This window comes from Nicotiana tabacum, chromosome 20, assembly GCF_000715075.1.
Source record: "Nicotiana tabacum cultivar K326 chromosome 20, ASM71507v2, whole genome shotgun sequence".
NCBI classification, from domain to species: domain Eukaryota; kingdom Viridiplantae; phylum Streptophyta; class Magnoliopsida; order Solanales; family Solanaceae; genus Nicotiana; species Nicotiana tabacum.
In genome coordinates, this window is record NC_134099.1 from 129,397,256 (window position 1) to 129,405,951 (window position 8,696).

An 8,696-nucleotide genomic window follows, 5' to 3' on the forward strand; every position below is an offset into this window, starting at 1 on the left:
AAAATGTGGAGTACAGTTGATATGTAGTCACAGTCTGAAGGATAAAAAATGTGGGGTCCATCCCATAAATCAAGGAAGAAAATTCTTCCTTGATTAGCCGCCCATGTTTCCCTTCTCCATTTGTCAAATATGAAAAAAAAAATTGAAGCATGGTAGGTGAGGTTCTACCTATAAAAAGAGAGTTTCGGCTCTCATTTTTGACACACCAATCTCAGAGGAAAAATATATCTGTGAGTTAGAAAGAAAGAGTGAGGTTTCACAGACAGGGTATAAAAAAATAGTCTGTGAGAAAAATATAGAATAAGTGATATTGTAGTGAAGTGGAATATCAAAAGATGATTATTCTTTGAGTGTTGTAGTGGTATTTTGAGTATTTTACTCGGACCTACAAAATGTAAAATTCCTTGCTATAGTGATATCAGTTGCTCTTCTCAGGGCCGTGGTTTTTTCCCTTATTCAAAAGGGGTTTCCACGTAAAAATCTTGGTGTCGTTGTTACTCTTTTATTCTTATTAATTACCGTATCTCGGTGCTACGTTCTTATTTCGCTTTTATTACCGTGAATATTATTTTGTAGGGATTTATTCCCAACAACTGGTATCAGAGCACAGGTTCTGCTCATTCACTGAAATACTATTCACTGTCGGCAGTACTATACTCAGTGAAAAATAAAAATGTTCAGAGTAAAGTACGAGGTAACAAAATTTAACGAAGATAACGGTTTCTTAACATGGCAAAGAAGGATGAGGGATATGCTCATCCAACAAAGATTACACAAGGTACTAGATGTTTATGCCAAAAAGCCTGATACCATGAAAGGTGACGATTGGGCTGACTTGGATAAAAGAGCTGCTAGTGCAATCAGGTTGCATTTATCAGATGATGTGGTAAATAACATCATTGATGAAGATACTGCACGTGGAATTTAGAGAAGGTTGGAAAGCCTATACATGTCCAAAATGCTGACAAATAAATTGTACCTAAAGAAGCAGTTATACGCCCTACACATGGGTGAAGGTACGAATTTTTTTATCACATTTCAATGTGTTTAACGGACTAATCACACAGCTTTCCAACCTCGAAGTGAAAATCGAGGAAAAAGATAAAGCCATCTTGCTATTGAACTCGTTGCCATCTTCGTACGATAATTTGGCAACAACCATCCTGCACGGTAAGACTACTATTGAGTTGAAAGATGTCACATCGACTCTTTTACTCAATGAGAAAATGAGAAAGAAACCTGAAAATCAAGGACAGGCTCTCATCATAGAAGGTAGAGGTTGGAGTTATCAAAGGAGTTCGAGCAACTATAGTAGATCCGGAGCTCGTGGGAAGTCAAAGAACCGATCTAAATCAAGAGCCAGAAATTGCTACAATTGTGATCAACTAGGTCACTTCAAAAGAGATTGCCCAAATCCAAGGAAGGGCAAAGGTGAAACCAGTTGCCAGAAGAATGACGACAACACAGCCGCCATGGTGCAAAACAATGATAATGTTGTCCTCTTTATAAATGAGGAAGAGGAATGCATGCACCTATCAGGTCTAGAGTCGGAATGGGTGGTTGACACAACGACATCTTACCATGCCACACTGGTAAGAGATCTTTTTTGCGGATATGTAGTAGGTGATTTCGGCACAGTGAGAATGGGTAACACAAGTTACTCAAAGATTGCGGGGATTGGTGACATTTGTATCAAGACAAATGTCGGATGCACATTGGTTCTAAAGAATGTGCGACATGTACTTGATTTGCGGATGAACTTGATCTCGGAAATTGCTTTAGACCGAGATGGATGCGAGAACTATTTAGCAAATCAAAAGTGGAAACTCACTAAGGGATCATTGGCGATTGCAAAGGGAATTGCTCGTGGCACGTTGTACAGGACAAATACAGAAATATGCCAAGGTGAATTGAACGCGGCACAAGATAAGATTTCTGTAGATTTGTGGCACAAAAGAATATGTCATATAATAGAGAAGGGATTGCATATTCTTGCCAAGAAATAACTCATATCTTATGCCAAAGATACAACGGTAAAACCTTGTAACTACTGTTTATTTGGTAAGCAGCATAGAGTCTCATTTCAGACATCGTCTGAAAGAAAATTGAATATACTTGGTTTAGTATATTTTGATGTTGTGACCCAATGGAAATTGAATCAATGATCGGTAACAAATATTTTGTTACTTTTATTGATGATACTTCACGAAAATTATGGGTTTATATTTTGAAAACCAAAGATCAGGTGTTTCAAGTTTTCCAAAAATTTCATGCTCTAGTAGAAAGGGAGACGAGTCGAAAGCTAAAGTATCTCCGAAGTGATAATAGAGGTGAGTACACTTCAAGGGAATTTGAAGAGTACTGTTCAAATCATGGGATCAGACATGAAAAGACAATTTCTGGAATCCCACAACACAATGGTGTAGCCGAGAGGATGAAGCGCACCATTGTGGAGAAGGTGAGAAGCATGCTTAGAATGGCTAAACTGCCTAAGTCATTCTAGGGTGAAGCAGTTTAGATAGACTGTTACCTAATCAATAAAAGTCCATCGGTTCCGTTGGCGTTTGACATCCCAGAGAGAGTTTGGACCAACAAGGAGGTGTCCTACTCGCATATGAAGGTGTTCGGTTGCAGAGCTTTTGCACATGTACCAAAAGAGCAGAGAATAAAACGGGATGATAAATCTGTTCCCTGTATATTTATCGGATATGGAGATGAAGAGTTTGAGTACAGATTGTGGGATCCTGTAAAGAAGAAGTTCATTAGAAGCAGAGATCTAGTCTTCCGAGAAAGTAAAGTTGGAACTGCTGGTGATATGTCAGAAAAGGCGAAGAATGGTATAATTCCTAACCTTGTTACTATTCCTTCTACTTCTAACAATCCCACAAGTGCAGAAAGTACGACCGACAAGGTTGTCGAGCAGGGGAAACAACCTGGTGAGGTTATTAAGCAGGGGGAGCAACAACTTGATGAAGGTGTCGAGGAAATGGAGCACCCCACTCAGGAAAAAGAACAACCTCAACCTCTGAGGAGATCAGAGAGGCCAAGGGTAGAGTCATGCAAGTACCCTTCCACAGAGTATGTCCTCATCAGTGATGAAGGGGAGCCAGAAAGTCTTAAGGAGGTGATGTCCCATCCAGAAAAGAACCATTGGATGAAAGCCATGCAAGAAGAGATGGAATCTCTACAAAAAAATGGCACGTACAAGCTGGTTGAACTTCCAAAGGGAAAAATACCACTCAAATGCAAATGGGTCTTTAAACGCAAGAAAGATGGAAATGGCAAGCTGGTCAGATACAAAGCTCGATTGGTGGTTAAAGGCTTCGAACAGAAGAAAGGTATTGATTTTGACAAAATTTTCTCACCTGTTGTCAAAATGACTTCTATTCGAACAATTTTGAGCTTAGCAGCTAGCCTAGATCTTGAAGTGGAGCAGTTGGATGTGAAAACTGCATTTCTTCATGGAGATTTGGAAGAGGAGATTTATATAGACCAGCCAGAAGGATTTGAAATAGCTGGAAAGAAACACATGGTGTGCAAATTGAATAAGAGTCTTTATGGATTGAAGCAGACATCAAAGCAGTGGTACATGAAGTTTTACTCATTCATGAAAAGTCAAACATACCTAAAGACCTATTCTGATCCATGTGTATACTTCAAAAGATTTTCTGAGAATAACTTTATTATATTGTTGTTCTATATGAATGGCATGTTAATTGTAGGAAAAGACAAGGGGCTGATCGCAAAGTTGAAGAGAGATTTGTACAAGTCATTTGATATGAAGGACTTGGGCCCAGCACAACAAATTTTAGGGATGAAGATAGTTCGAGAGAGAACAAGTAGAAAGTTGTGGCTATCTTAGGAGAAGTACATTGAACGTGTACTAGAACGCTTCAACATGAAGAATGCTAAGCCAGTCAGCACGCCTCTTGCTAGTCATCTAAAGTTGAGCAAAAAGATGTGTCCTACAAAAGAGAAGGGGAAATGAAACATGGCTAGAGTTCCTTATTCTTCAGAAGTCGGAAGCTTGATGTATGCAATGGTATGCACTGACCTGATATTGCTCACACAGTTGGTGTTGTCAGCAGGTTTCTTGAAAATCCCGGAAAAGAACATTGGGAAGCAATCAAGTGGATACTCAGGTACCTAAGAGGTACCACAGGAGATTGTTTGTGCTTTGGAGTATCAGATCCAATCTTGCAGAGCTATACAGATGCTGATATGGCAGGTGAGGTTGATAACAGAAAATCCACTACTGGATATTTGTTTACATTTTCAAGGGGAGCTATATCATGGCAGTAGGTTGCAGAAGTGTGTCGCACTCTCTAACTAAAGCGGAGTATATTGCCACTACTGAAACTGGCAAAGAGATTATATGGCTCAAACGGTTCCTTCAAGAGCTTGAATTGCATCAGAAGGAGTATGTCGTCTATTGTGACAGTCAAAGCGCAATAGACCTGAGCAAAAACACTATGTATCATGCAAGGATGAAACATATCAACGTGAGATATCATTGGATTCGAGAAAGGATAGAGGATAGGTCTATGCAGGTAAAGAAGATCCATACAAGTGAGAATCCTTCGGATATGCTGACCAAAGTGGTACCAAGAGATAAGTTTGAGCTATGCAAAGAACTTGTCAGCATACACTCAAACTAGAACCTCCGGTGTTACCTCCTCAGGTGAATGAGACTGGAGGGGGAGGTTTGTGGGGTCCATCCCATAAATCAAGGAAGAAAATTTTCTTCCTTGATTAGCAGCCCATGTTTCCCTTCTGCATTTGTCAAATATGGCAGGCGTGTAGAAGAAAAATGTCAAGCATAGTAGGTGAGGTTCTACCTATAAAAGGAGAGCTTCGGCTCTCATTTTTAACACACCAATCTCAGAGGAAAAATATATATGAGAGTTAGAAAGAAAGAGTGAGGTTTCACAGACAGAGTATAAGAAAATAGTCTGTGAGAAAAATAGAGAGTGAGTGATATTTCAGTGAGGTGGGAATATCAAAAGAGGGTTATTTCTTTTGAGTGTTGTAGTGGTCTTTTGAGTATTTTACTCGGACCTACAAAGTATAAAATTCCTTGCTATAGTGATATCAGTTGCTCTTCTCAGGGGCGTGGTTTTTTCCCTTATTCAAAAGGATTTTCCACGTAAAAATCTTGGTGTCGTTGTTACTCTTTTATTTTTGTTAATTACCGTATCTCGGTGCTACGTTCTTATTCCGCTTTTATTAGCATGAATATTATTTTTGTAGGGAGTTTTTTCCCAACAAAAAAGAGATGACGTCAGTTGTTACCGTAACCATGGAGTAATATTTGAACATATTCTTCAATTGGATAGTGTATATATGTAGAAACTCAATTTTTATTCAAAGAATAATTTATGTTGGGCACATACCGAAATACCTGTAACATGATCTTTCAACTTCTCAAAAAACAAAAGCCCAAGCTTTTTTAGCTGTGAATTATAGCATCGCATGTGAACTTGATTTATGTGATGTTTTGGTGCATAATACATTATTTATGTGAAGATTTAGTTAAAAGAAATTCTTGCGCGAGACTTTAATGAATTAAATAGATCGGTATATCCTTTCATATAAACTATTCTAAAAGTTACGATATATACAAGTCGATGAGCTTAGTGTTTTGTCTAGATATGGCCATTTTTGTCATGTACGTAAATGCACAAATATAATCTTAGCTGGCAGCTTCATGTGACGGTCCATATGTTGCCTGTTTTAGTTTGGTTTAAGTGACATCTTGACATACACTCGTGCAAATTATGAAGTTGTGAAGTTTTACATATTTTGGTATATGTAATAGATTAATTTTTCAAGCCAAATTTCTCCGAGTCACACCACAAAAGTTGCAAACCGATTGAAGATTTACATTTTGCTCTATCTATATTTCTTTCTTGACTCTTTTGTTTGAGGTATGGAACATGTAGCTGTGTGTTCTACGATTAAAATTTGGACTCATCGATTGTATGTTTTCATTTGGCCTAAATCAAGCTTGGGTAAGACAAGCTTGCATAAGACTTTGCCTTTTTCAGGTACTAATATATATATATATATATATATATAGCGGGGAAAGAACATGTGATGGACAATAAAGAGAAAGAGCCATCTAGTATATATATATATATATAGCGGGGAAAGAACATGTGATGGACAATAAAGAGAAAGAGCCATCTAGAGGGGTTGCATATTAGTTTAGTCAGGGAGTAGTTAATGGTAAATTCATCACATAGTTGAAGGACAAACCTAGGAAAAGAAAATTACTCCCTCCGGTCCAAAATAAATGATTTTTTGGCTCTTTTCTTGTGGTCCAAAATAAGTGATTTTTCCAGATTTCAAGAGTGAATTAATTATTTTTTTCCTACATTGCCCTTGGAGTAATTAATGTTGGAGTATGTGTTAGGAGTGTTTATGTGAAGAGATAGTGAAGGTTAATATGGTCAATTTCATTGCTAATTAATGTTAAAAGGTGAATTTCTTAATATGTGTGAAAACAACCAAAAAATCACTTATTTTGGACCGGAGGGAGTATAAGTTTTTCAACTTCAATATTCTCTATTCAAGTTGAAGTTGTAATAAATAATGTACAGAATTGTAAAACAAACACTAAGTTGCAAATAATATTTCATTATTTGCAAATAATACGTATCCTCTTTCCACAATAGACATTATGACCATAACAGATCTTCCGACTATTTAAGAAAAAATACATTTTAGCTGCTGATGCGTACTCCAACTCTTTTGCTGATTAAATATAGAAGAAAGAGGCACAAGTTTAATAATTTATTATTTACTATTTCCATCAAATTAGTTTTACCCTTTTTGGTGATTAGTTTTATTTTATCTATATAATAAGTGGAGTATCGACAGTTAGTTTTAAATGTACTTATCCTTTTTGTTCGAAAATATCCTGGTAAGTTAAGCCATTTTTATAGGAGTTTCCTCTACACTACTGCAATGGCATAAGAAGAAAGGAGTCACCAAGCACTTCAGTTCCCTATATTGTTCAACAAAATTTTGGTAAGATTTCTCATTTCATCAGCTAAATTGTTGTTCTATTTTATATACTATGTTTGGTCTTCACAGTTTAGGGTTCTTACGAATTTAACAACTTTGAGATAGAAAAATGTTTTGTGTATTATTTTAATTACAACTTAATGATTTTCTTGCTCACTCAGTCAGTAGTTATAGTGCCAAGTATCACTTGATTTCTCATATTACAATTTGTTATGATAGTTGCTTCTTTTACATGGTAGCATGGGTAATTACCTATCTTCCATGTTATGTTTAAGAGATTATCATGGACAACTATATGTAGCAACATAATAGAAAACATAATATTCTGTTGTGCTTGATAAATTCTCTTGTGGAAAAGCAATACCATTTACTATTTATTTTTCAGTTCAAAGAGATTCGTGCAGGCTGAAAAGTTATTGCAATGTCATATGAAATTAAGAAAAGTCAAAGATAATTGTATGCTGCCACTAGAAGCTGCAACTGGCATGATACTCATGTATATTGCTATCTGCATGAACTATGGGAATAAAAAGAGAAGATGTGCAGCTGATAATTTGAACATAGCGGTCAAATAAGTTTCTGCTTTTTTTAAGGATCAGTGAAAATTTCTAAAGAGTTGGATTCTTCTCTACTCTAATGGAAATGCTAGGAGATGGAAAATTTTGATAATATACCAGCTTTCTGGAAATGGATGTGGAGTTAGCTAAGCCAAGAAATTAAACTTGATAAGGATTTTTTAAAAGGTATCAGGTAATGGAAGCAAAAGTCAGTCACTGACTACTTAGTCTCTACATTTGATCTGTCCAACATGCATATTTTTGGTAAAACAAAAGTTTTTGCAGAGATTCCATAATGATAGTACACATGGACTATATATGTTACTTTAACCAAGTGGAAATATATATATATATATATATATATATAGAGAGAGAGAATATTATACGTAAATCTTGTGATCTTAAGAATTGTCCAGAAGCTTTTTTTAATAAGGCACGACATGAAGTTGCATTACTGAAATGTTTCTAGAAAATGTTGGGCACGTGCAATGCACGAGAAAAACTTCTAGTCTTTGATAGTTTAAACTTCTAAATGATATGATCAATCATTTCAATACGATAATATGCAATATCACTCTGTTCGGATGGTATAATTATTATTGGTTTTAACGTGAGTAAAGAAAGGGAAATATTTGTTAGCTTGAGGGGTAGCAACATGTAATTTTTTCTACTTTTTGAGAGAGACTCTTCAAGATGTTCAATGATGAATACATTGAAACTGGCGACTTATATAGTTTGTGATTTATTAGCTCAAAGATATGTCGAATAATGTTGTTTAGATATATTGAATAAAGATGCACCCTTCTTCAGCTACTGTGTTGATGTTTTCAGATAAATCATTATTAGTAATAAAGGCTCACTTCCTTGATCATGATCCGTCAATTAATTTATAATTTTTTTTTTATCTCTTATTATCATTGACATTCCTGATTTTAGGATAATAGATTCGATCGATAAGGTAAGCGCTCATTTCGTTCTTGCTTGCTTTCATTCCGCTACGAGGAGAGAGTTGCTATACGAAAGTACGGGAGAAAAAAAATATACAACCTTCTTTACTTACATACTTCTCTTATGATAGCGAGCTATTACTATAATATAATATAATATTAC

At 36.1% G+C, this 8,696-nt stretch overlaps 1 long non-coding RNA gene across 1 annotated transcript; it reads left to right on the forward strand.

Annotated features, from left to right (window-relative positions):
• The first annotated feature begins 6,669 nt into the window (after positions 1-6,669).
• LOC142174769 (uncharacterized) lies at positions 6,670-8,454 on the forward strand. Its single transcript, XR_012703827.1, has 2 exons — positions 6,670-7,032; positions 7,415-8,454. It is a non-coding gene; the product is annotated as an uncharacterized LOC142174769 (long non-coding RNA).
• The last annotated feature ends 242 nt before the right edge of the window (positions 8,455-8,696 follow it).